The sequence below is a fragment of the Tenebrio molitor genome, chromosome 9, assembly GCF_963966145.1.
Source record: "Tenebrio molitor chromosome 9, icTenMoli1.1, whole genome shotgun sequence".
Taxonomy (NCBI): Eukaryota; Metazoa; Arthropoda; class Insecta; order Coleoptera; family Tenebrionidae; genus Tenebrio; species Tenebrio molitor.
Genome location: NC_091054.1, coordinates 16,750,421 through 16,758,920, shown reverse-complemented (window position 1 = coordinate 16,758,920; position 8,500 = coordinate 16,750,421). Strand labels below are relative to the sequence as shown.

At 37.2% G+C, this 8,500-nt stretch overlaps 1 long non-coding RNA gene across 2 annotated transcripts; it reads right to left on the bottom strand.

Annotated features, from left to right (window-relative positions):
* Positions 1-2,637: 2,637 nt before the first annotated feature.
* Positions 2,638-6,702, bottom strand: LOC138137909 (uncharacterized). Of its 2 annotated transcripts, none has more exons than XR_011161915.1 (2): positions 5,769-6,702; positions 2,638-5,318 (listed from the first exon to the last, which is right to left on the bottom strand). It is a non-coding gene; the product is annotated as an uncharacterized lncRNA (long non-coding RNA). The 2 variants fall into 2 exon arrangements; XR_011161916.1 differs by having other exon boundaries at positions 2,638-5,262.
* Positions 6,703-8,500: the final 1,798 nt, after the last annotated feature.

The window sequence follows — 8,500 nt, the reverse complement described above, 5'->3', positions numbered from 1 at the left end:
TACGGATATTACTATCAAGTAATAGTGCAGTGCTAATCAACATAATTACCGCCGTCTCGCCGCCACATTTTGACTTTGTTGTGTTTTATTATGTTCTGTGTCAATGTTAAGGAATTTCCTTACGATGTGACATGAGTATAATAATATACCTTTTTGAATTTCAACTACCAATGTGTTCCCTAAATCCAGAATTTTTAAATTTTTAAAAAGAGATTGCGGTACTATTCCCATTGCTGAAATTATAAGTGGTAAAATCGAAATTTTTTCTAAACACCAAAGATTTCTCATAGCACCGGAGAGCTCTAAATATGTATTAATTTTTATGTTATATGTCTGTTATATTATGTGAATTTGGAACAGCTATATCTAAAAGAGATGCTTGCTTTTGTTGTTTATTTAAAATAATAATGTCTGGTCTGTTATGTTGAATGTGAATGTCAGTTAAAACTGTGCGATCAAAATATAATTTGTAATTGTCATTTTCTAAACAACTTTCTGGTTTATAAATGTAATGTGGTTGTGTATCCATTAATAAATTGAATTTAACAGCTAAATTCATGTGTATAATTTTAGCGAATATATCATGACGTTTCTTATATTCGTTTGACAATAAAAAAAAACTTAACGTCCGGGACATCCTGTTGAATTGGTACAGGCTGTAGCTTTGTAACAGTTGGTTGAGTCAGTACATGTTGTTGTCAGTTTTACTAGTTTGCAATAGAACAATACTCACACATTTTTAATACAATTTAACAAAACAGGAAACTGACTTGAACAGACTACAGAATAGTAGGGACCGGGACCGAAAGACGAAGTGGCTCCTGTTAATTTATGCACCACTTAGATAACCCATCTATACAGTGTCTTAACCAACCAGTTAGTAATTTCTCAATGAATTTTTCAATTTAACCAAAACATTCCTAGAACTAGATTGTATAAAATCTTGTACCTACTTGTTAAGCCTTACTTTATTCGAATTCTCTGCAAAATATTTACACACCCATCGTCCATGACAAAAAAGAACAAAACTATTCAATTTCCATAATTTCATTAGGAAATTCTGAATCATCATTACCTGCATCAAAATCTCAATCAAATTCCGAGTCAGATTCTCCTAATGAAATTATTAAAGGAAAAATGTTTTCAAATGAAAGATTTCTCATTAATTTTGCCCAATTTTCCGAAATAAGTTCTTCACAATATCTACAAAAATGTTGGCAAATTTCAGGAATTCATTCCAAAACAGACTCAAGCCATAAATTCACAACTCTATCGCAAAGTATAATAGGTCTTACAAAATCCCTGTGCCATTTCAATTGGGTCGTTGTTTCTTCCTTCACTATCCGTGCTACATATTTATCTTGTACTCACCTACGATTCAATTTATACACAAAAAGAACTTGACTTCATTGTCGCTTACTGAAAATATGTTCTGGAGTCTAATACAAACACCATCAATACGTTTTAAAGTCGCTTAATTATGATTACGGTAAATTCGGCAACATGTTACGTTCATTTTGATAGGTCCGCATGTTAGGCACTTTAGTGACAGCAGAGATGACAGAAATCCACTCGGGGAGCCACCGAGCGTCTGGGAGCGACGACGGTGACGAGCTGGAGCGGTCAGACGAGGGGTGGTTGGACGATGGTGCCAGCGCAGGGACCCCTTGTTGACGGCGGCTAGTGTGAGGGGTGGCTGGTCGATTACGCCAAGCGCAGGGACCCCTCGGTTTGTTGACCATGATGTCGGGTTTTTGTATGAGCGGGAGGTGGTTGGGCGATAGTGCCAACGCAGGGACCTCTCGGATGAAGAAAAAGACTCAGAATGGTTTCAGAGCTTTACTCAAGCCTCCTTCTCAATCAGATCCGGAGTAACCAGTACAATTTCAATTTTAATTTCAAATACATTTATTCAGTTTTGTGTGTAATTACATGTCATTATAGATATTGTGTAACAATGTGATAAAAGATGTAGCTGCCGCTGAGGCTTATGGCCTTTTCAGCAGAATGGAAACAAGATCAATTTTAAGTATAATAAAAAAAAATAAATAAAAATATGTATACAGGGTGTTTTCGAAGTTGACGTGTTCCTTTTAACCTGTGATAGTATGCGTTGTTCAAAAGAGTTTTAGTCAAAGTCACCTTAGTAAAATGTGTACGGCAATGAAGATACAATAAGTTGATTTTTTTGAAATTTTTGAAACCGGTCCTGCTCAAATTTGCGTTGATTTGTAAGGGGGAGATTCAGGAAACTTTGCAAATTTGCAAATCGTTAACGAAACGGCAAATACAATGCTTCAACAATGTCGGTTGTCATGGTTTTGAATTTGCAACGCCTTATCGAGCCTTACCGAGTTTCGTGAATGACCCCCTTAGAAATTAGAATTGACAAAAAAAAATCAAATGAGCATGGACGTTAATCAAAAATACTGTCAGAGTTGTCATCTAATTAGTCGGAATGGCTTTATCATTACGAAAATAATGAGCTCACAGATATGTTGCTAATGTATGGGCAATGTTATCACGTTATCAGAATGCAGCTGCGGCGTCCAGAGAGAACGCAGAGCGATTTCCAGAAAGACACTATCCTGGGCCACGTCAGTTATTAATCTAGGACAGCGGAGAAATAGACAGGACCGGGCTCAAAATTTTAGAAAACAATAAAAATATGCAATCAATTATCTCCCTTAATACAAACATTTTACTAAGAAGATTTAGGCTAAAATTCTTAAGAATAATGTATAGTAGAGGTATTTTCATATTTGGTGACGGAAACAAAAGACTGAGAAATGTCACAAAATTGTATTGTCAGTGTCAAATTTCTCATAAACGCCGTAAAAAGGAATGTCTAGGTAAATTTAAATTTTCGCTAAATAGACTGAAAAAATAAATTTTAAGGAAGCCAATGTTTGTCAGTGGTTCTAAAGGAAAAGTTATTCTCATATAATCAAACGCATTACAAATTATTTCTCTAGTTCGACGATGAATAACTTTCTTATTGCCAATTTGCTGCATTTCTATCGAAATCACGAACGTCTTTGAGAAATTTGACACTGACAATACAAATTTGTGACATTTCTCAATCTTTTGTTTCCGCCATCAAATATGAAAATATCTCTATCTCGTGTTAGAAGGAACCCCTCAACTTCGAAAACACCCTGTATAAAAATTAATCAAGAGATGCAAAAAAAAATTCTATGTTAAGTGAGTCTATATAATTCAATGTTTTAGGTGGCTCTATATAATTGTGGGTTTTTTGTTGCTGCTCCTGGTCTGGGTCCTGGTCGTTGTCCTGGTCCTGGTCCTGGGCATTGGTCGGTTCCGGCGGTGGGTGGGTTCCTGGTTGGTGTCCTCTTGGTCCTGCGGGAGCTTGGTGACCTGAAACAGATGTTAGTGGGGAACTGGGAAAGGGGAAGGGGACTCGTCCTTTGGGAACTGGGAGTGTGGACCGCTTCATCTCATCGAGAGAGGTGTCTCATCGACAAGTAGCTGGAGTTCAGATGGAAGATCGGGGTATTTTGAGGAAAGTATGGCCGTGGAGAGGTGTTTGAGTTTGACTTTAGGTTTTTTTGGAACGCGGTTCAGAAGTCCGTTTTTTGTCGGGAGTTTATGTGAAGTGTGTACCTAGTGTTTGTTTAGTTCTGGTGTTGTTGCCGTTAAATGTGCGTTCAACGTAGCGTGCTTGGTGTAGCGTGAGGCGCTCGGAGATCGGTGTTGTTTTAGTGACGTCAGAGAGTGTGTTAGATGGGTGTTGCCGGTGGAGTCTGAACATGTCGCGGAGTATGTGCCGTTCGAATGAATAAATTTTGAACGCTGTTCGTTTTGGGAGCGTTGAATAAAGGAGGGCTCTGTATTCGATTACCGGTCGAATGAATGAATTATATGTATGCAGGAGTGTTTCGGGGGCGCAGCCGCGAAGTCGGCCTCGGATTTTATAAAGTAAGTTTGCTCGGTTTCGCGCTTTTTTAAGTGTGGCCTTGAGATCCGCATGTAGAGTGCAAGTGGAGGAAACGGTGATGCCTAAATATTGGACGGTGTTGCTTTTCGGAATTACGTCGCGGTTTATTGTGAGTCTAGATTGTGTAAAAAGTGTTCTTTGTTTCTGCGCTTTAGGGAAAGTGAAAAGGATGGATTGACTTTTGGTGGGATTGATCTTCACTCACCAATGGTTGGTCCACTTCTCGATGCGGTGAAGCTCTTTTTGGACGATGCTCGTGGCTTTCTCGGAGCTTCTCTGGGAGCACCAGATGGCCGTGTCGTCCGCGAACATTCTCGTCTTGGTCCTCTGGATGTCTGAAATGGGAAAATCTCTGCAGTATACAATGTAAAGTAACGGTGAAAGTACGGAGCCCTGGGGGACTCCAGCTTTCAGGTGGACGGTGTTTGAGAGGGTTCTGTTCACTTTGATCCTGCAGGATCTGTTGGATAGGAAGGAGGATATAAGTTTGATGAATTTGAGGTTGCTCTTTCGATGTCGAGGAAGACACCTACGGTGCACTCGCCAAGGTTGGCGTGTCTTGTGATGTCTATTTGAAGTTCTGCAAGGGGGTTTTGAGTGGAGCGTTCAGCACGAAAGCCAGATTGTTCGGGGGGAAGAAGATTGTTAGTTTCTAGCGTGAATTTGAGACGGTCAAAGCTTGGAAGGCGGAGTCGGGCAGGTTTTTGAGTAGAATGGGTCTAATTTGATTCTACGTGCGTCTACGTGCGCGGTGAGACTTTCGGTAATTACGATGTGATCGACTATCAACTGCGCGTCCACGCTGATGTGACTAATAAACGTTGCCGAGCGGTTCTCAAGACGGTAGATTGGGAGATCGCTTATAAATTCGGAAAATTTACGGCCGTTTGCGTTGGTGCTTCTCTATCATATCTGTCGCGACGCGAGTTCAATTAATTCGTGAATTCTGGGACGCTGAAGGGGAAAGAGATCATAGAAGTTCTTGGTTACGAAGACGACGGTCTGTTTTGTGTTGATTTTGAATTCCGCGGATTCATCAATGAGAACTTCAGGGTCGGCGAACTCGGTGGGGGGGTTTATAGTGTATGTGGGGGCGATTGGTGTCTGTTCGGTGATGGGCGCGTCTTTAGTTTTGGGGCACTTACGTGACCAAGCGGCGTGGGCGCCTCCACAGTGGAGGCACCTCGGGGTCTCGGCCTCGCAGTTGTTGATGGCGTGGGTTTCGAGGCATTTGGGGCACGCGGGTTTATTGGTGCAGGCGGTCGCGTGGTGGCCGAGTTGATAGCACAAATTCTCATTTTATCCTATTTTTCATCGAAAACACACCATTTATCATAAAATGTAATGAAATCAGCGGAATCTAAGGCAAAATTATGTAGTTATATTAGTTTATTATGTCCGATAACCATTTGTCTCCCAGTACAAAATAATCCTCCTTGGGAGGCAAAGGTACAGATCGGATAGAATACACATTAAGCTTACAATTATATTTTAGCTTAGATAACAATACTTGGGTTTTATTATTGTTGACAATAAAAAAACTTAACGTCTGGGACATCCTGTTGAATTGGTACAGGCTGTAGCTTTGTAACAGTTGGTTGAGTCAGTACATGTTGTGGCTTCAAAACAGTCTGTAGACCCAGTACATGTTACTGCGTTGATACAATTTTTAGAATCGGTACACGTTACTGCATTTGGACAGTTTCCACAACCAGTGCATGCTGCTGTACAACTAGTACAATCAGCACCCCCAGTGCATTGGCAATAATACTCGGTACACAAACACATAACTATAACTGCTATTACTAACCAGTTTTTTGTAAAGGCACACGTTTTGAATGCCATAGTTTTTTGTATTATTGTTATTTACGAGTATCTTGCTGTTTACTTCGATCGACTGCTGAATTCTGCTCTACGCTCTGCTATATAACTTATTTTATTATCTTGTTTACCCAATAGTTACAATAACATGTTGCTGTATTAGGAGAAAAATATTCCGATTTTATAAAAACATTACCTAAAAAGGAATTATTTAATAATGCAACAACCACAGAATCAAAACAGATGTCAATGTGAAAAACCAACAGAAAGCATGGCCAGCTCCATTAAACCCATGATCATGTCATGTACTTGTTATGTAGATGTCATAGGTTTAATGGGGCTGGCCATGTACTTGTCATGTCGATGTCTTAGGTTTAATGGAGCTGGCCATGCAGAAACTCCATTTTTTTAAACAACTCTCAAAGTTGATATGTTGGTATGAGCCACTAGTTACTTGATGGTTATTAGGTTGGCAACGTCAATTACTATTTCCTAAAAACTCTTTGTTTTTTCACAATTTCATTTAACCAAGTGAATATGACATTTATGTCAAAATTTACGAAACTGCACAGTTGACAATGTTTTACGTTTTTTAATTCAAGAAACAAATATCCACGTTAGCGTTGCAAATATATTATGGGTTGCATTTTCAATTCCGCCGGGTTCATTATCACTCGTAAAATACCCTGTATAAGGTGATTCACATAACTTTCCAACCCTGACGAAATTTAAATGCAGCCAGTAATACGTTTTTCATTCATAACTGGATTGAAAAACATGAATAATTTTAAACTTTTGTATGGTTTGGACATCCCTCACAAAAGTCTCGTTTATAAAAATGGCAGTAATCGAAAATATTTTTTTTAATTTAAGAAACTGACTCTTCATACACATAAAAATTTGTCACACAGTCTAGGACTGGTTTACAAATCTATGACTGTGTAACAAATTTTTATGTATATGAAGAGTCAGTTTCTTAAATAAAAAAAATATATTCTCGGTTACTGCCATTTTTATAAACGAGACTTTTGTGAGGGATGTCCAAACCATACAAAAGTTTAATATTAATAATTAATATTCAATTGGTATTGTATCAAAGCTTTCTAGGATAACTCTCTTATCATAAACGAAACCAATTTTTTTTAATTTCTATTTTATTTTTAAGCTCTTTAGTTTTAGTAACTCTGGTAATTGGATGATATTGTGTACTGATTTTATTGTCTTTTCTAAATTTTCTAAAATATCATAGAGATAGACTATCTCAACTAATATTTTTGGACGTTTTATACTTTAATGTATTTTTTTTTATTTTACCTGTAATCTATACAGGGTGATTTACGAGGAATAATGAGCCCGACGGAATAGAAAATGCAACCCACGATACATTGCAACAAAAAGCCGGACATCGAAGCAAAATTTAAAAATCAAATGACCAAAATAAACAAGAGAGAAGTTTGTTCTAAATGCTCGAAATGACTAAGTAAGCTCTGAATATTCATTTGTCAAAACAGTTTGATGATAATAATAATAATAATAATGTTGCTGTGGAAAACAAAATATCATATTATTTATTATCAAACGAAATAAGCAATTTTCTGGATGAGATACCATTAGCAGTGTTGAATAGAGTCGTGTTTCATCAGGACGGCGCCATTCCACATAATGCACACATGAATTTTGTATTTTTAAATTATTTAAATTATGTTGGTGAACGATGAATGGGTGCTCATGGAGCTATTCGATGGCCCCCTAGATCCCCAGATTTGAATCCATTGGATTTCTTTATATTCATTGGAAACTTTCGAGACAATGTTTATTTGACCCCACCAGGTACCCAAAAAAAGTTAAGAAAAAAGATAGTGCGAGTATGTCAAGAAAAACCCCACAAAAGTGGGCATTTCTAGAAGGTATCGACAGTGTCTGCAACAGCATTGAGGAAATTTGAGCAACCAGAATAGATTTTGTATTGTTTACAAATTTGATTACTTGATTTTTGATTTTCAATTTTTTTCAATTAAAATACATTTTTTGTTTTTTCTTTTAATGTACGAATATTCAGAAGAAGATTCTTTATAAGAACGAATAAGAATAAAAAAATATATAGAGTGTAATTTGAAAAAAAAAAAAGTTGGCTATCGTCTGTCAAAAAATAGATGTCTAAAAAAATATCGAATAGTATAATAATGAAGTGTTTTTCAAACTATTTCATTTGATGCGTCATTTATTCAAATCGCATAAAAAATAAGTAAGATACAGCGTCAAAGGTTTTTCGTCAGTCACCCTGTATATAAAAATAAATCGCCGTTCGTTAGTCTCGCTAAAACTCAAAAACGGCTTGACCGATTTGAATATTTATTTTTTTCTTTTGTTCGCTTTAGTACAGGGGTGGTTTAAAAAGAAAAAAAAATGGAAAAGTTGCCCGGAAAATTGGAAAATTCGGGAAAAACTGAAAGTGCTTTTTTCTATGAGAACGGTTAGAACGATTTGGCTAATTTTTTTTTTAATGTTCGCAATAATCCGTATGAGGTTTTTATGCAAAGAAAAACTGGAAAATTTGCCCGAAAAATTGGAAAATTCGGGAAAAACTGATAGTACTTTTTTGTGATCGATATGCATGATTATTTTTTTTAATTTTGTTCGTTATAGTCGTGAAAAAGTTTTCTGGAAAAAAAAATCGAGACAATTACAAAGGAAAGTCGAAAAATTCGGGCAAACTCGAAA